This window comes from Micropterus dolomieu, linkage group LG06 (genome assembly GCF_021292245.1).
Source record: "Micropterus dolomieu isolate WLL.071019.BEF.003 ecotype Adirondacks linkage group LG06, ASM2129224v1, whole genome shotgun sequence".
In the NCBI taxonomy this organism is placed as follows: Eukaryota; Metazoa; Chordata; class Actinopteri; order Centrarchiformes; family Centrarchidae; genus Micropterus; species Micropterus dolomieu.
Genome location: NC_060155.1, coordinates 10,099,658 through 10,102,478, shown reverse-complemented (window position 1 = coordinate 10,102,478; position 2,821 = coordinate 10,099,658). Strand labels below are relative to the sequence as shown.

Here is a 2,821-nt window from a genome sequence, read left to right as displayed (position 1 = left end):
TTTAGCAAACTGGGAGTAAAACAAGTGATTATTTGCTCAAATTAAAGGCAGTTGGACTCAACAGTGATCCCAACTGCTTACCAAGGAACCAGTGATCCAGCTCTTTCCCATTTTAGATGTGTTGTTTGTGTTTTAGCTGATTCAAGCTAACACTGCTGCTTGTCTTTCTGCCACTCAGTGAGTGTAACTATGTTCTGTGACATCACGCAGAATTCTCAGAATTCTGAGAAAAAAGTCAGAATTCTTTAAAAAAAAGTCAGAATTCTGAGTTTAAAGTCAGAACTCAAAAAAAATTTCACGAGGTCCTAATCCTCTTCCGCACGTTAGTAACATGGACTGGAGCAAGAGTTTCAGAGTGGTGAGTTATCAATCTGTAACAAAAGTATCTTAATAAAGTTTTAATTGAGCTCTGTCTCTACCAAGGCTATAATCGTTAACAAAGACGAACGAAATAACGAAAACTAGATGTGAAAAATAAAAATTAAAACGAGGCTTTCCAAAAAAACGATAACTAAAACTGTGTTGTAGGTTTGCAAAAATAACTAAAATGAAAGAGTAAATGTCCTTAGTTTTCGTTTATTTATTTATTGTATAGGACCAAATAAGCCTACATTTCGAGTAGATATGAAGCCGGAGGAACTGACGTTCCAGGGCATTTTGTCCTCCGCGTGAAGAGCTGGCACGCTGCGTGTCTGTCAAGAGAGCCCGGGGTCAGGGCAGCGTCCGGCCGCAGTGTAACAGGTGGCGCTGTTACAAAGAGAGCCCCATGTAATGTTCGGGGGAGGCTAAAAAAGTAGTCGGGGAGACCCAGGTAGGGATCAGCTGCGTAGTTGGTGCAATTTGAACATGATTCCATTATCTTTTATACATACATACATGTGTACAAAATAATATGAATGCAACCAGTGGCATGGGGTGGTGTACATTTTTGGGGAAGCCAAGTGAGAGGGGATGTTCTTTTTGGAGGGCAATTATCTAATGCATTGTGCTATTACAGTGCAGGGTATAATTTTACAAAAATATAAACAAACTTTAAAGAGGAAGGGCATTATCCTGTCTGTCATAGTGGTCAATAACCAAGTTATAGAATTTCCCACTGGCTTTTCATCCTCCGCAGCAACAGTCAGTTGAAGTTTGGTGCTACTAGCTAGCCACACTGTACAGATCTAGTTTTCCTCACTGAACGTCCAAAACCCCTTTTTTCTCTCCACACCCAGCTCCAGTTTTGGCTTTGGTCTTCCGTCAGATTTAATCTGAAATTGCTGCTGTAGTGGTAATTTAGTAAAACTATTTACTAACTAAAAACTCCAAATCTCCACCCTCCATAACTGTACCAGCTAAAGTTGCTAACAACTCCCGTTATTTTATCTGAATGACGTTGATTGCATGCTGTGATTTGATTGGCGTGAAGCCAGACAGCAGCTGGCTTCCCTTGGCATCATCCTGACTAATCACAGTTAGGCAGTGGCCTCATCTGATTGGTTAATCATTTAATTTTTTTTTACCAAGGGATGCCAACTCTGCCTGGCCTCCTCGCGTACAGTGTATGAGTCAGACTGAAGGCCAATCTACGGTGGTGCAATATAGTGTTTCACCACACATCCAACACGTAGCATTTAGAGGGACGCTGTTTCACTTATTGTAAGATAGTGAGAAATGGGGAAGAGATAAACGCAACAGCTTATACAATTTATTGAAACTATAAACATTGTGTTTTTATTGAAATGATAAATAGAGTCTGATAAAAACAGGGGAAGCCAGGCTTCCACTGAATGCAACAACTGTACAGTGTTGTGTTTTGTTTAGTTTGGGTTGCAGGTTGAGTCGCTGTCTTGGTGGTTTTCTTTTCCTTGTTTTTTTTTGTTCCATTCTGATGGTCTGGCTTAGCATTCTGCGTGTGCGATAAACTTGCCCATTGTGAGCTCCCCTTGGAGTGGGGGAAACACTTTCTGTCGGGGATAACTACCTTGGCACGACACCGGCAGCTGTCTGTCCCGATTATGTCTGGCTGACGGCTCTCGTGCTAAATAACACGTGTGTTCTCCTTCCATGTACGTGCACAGACATTTGGTGGGCAGGGGCTCAAGTGAAAAAAAGGGCATTTTTTTAACAAGACAAATATATTAACTCAACAACATTTTAACTTTTCTACAAAATAATCAGTTCACACAGAGACCACGGTCTTCTTTAGTATTCACTAGGTTTATCACAGGAGCAGGCGACAGCAAAGCAAACTATGCCACAATGTGCATGTTTTCTATGCTACTAGTTTCAAGTGTATATTTATGATATAGTTTCATTAATCATTTGTTTAGGCAATAAATGGTTTCAATTCTTTTGGTGTTATTGGAATACATAACACTTCACATAAATCTTCACACTAAACTGTGGCATTGGGCTGCAGGCATAATTAAAATAAGTGTTATTTAAATACTTTTACTTTTTGTTTCACAAGCAAGATACCAAATGAGTAAAGATAACCTTCAGCTTCACACAGCCAAGCAACAGAATACTGAATTGCCTGAATAAATTAATGTACTGATCAAATACTTTATTATTGTTGCTATTATATTACATTTACCATCACACACACACACACAATTACTGATGGTGACATGGACTTAGTTTCACATTTGAGGGAGGGCTATCTGTATTATATAAGGATCTATCAGCATACAACAAACTAATAGAATGGAGAGTTATTAGATGAGCAGCCTACCATTAAAACTATGAAGTTACTCTTTAAGGCACTTTTTCATGGAGTGGTCAATTTTGAGACTTTGGTCTATTTTGCTTCCATGTCTTCTTTTACTCTAATGGA

At 39.3% G+C, this 2,821-nt stretch overlaps 1 long non-coding RNA gene across 1 annotated transcript in view; it reads left to right on the top strand.

The window, feature by feature from the left end:
- The window catches only part of LOC123972578, a 6,240-nt gene continuing 3,419 nt past the window's right edge, over positions 1-2,821 (top strand). Inside the window, exon 1 of the long non-coding RNA XR_006825433.1 lies at positions 1-358. This is a non-coding gene — a long non-coding RNA (uncharacterized LOC123972578). The remainder of the gene's footprint in view (positions 359-2,821) is intronic.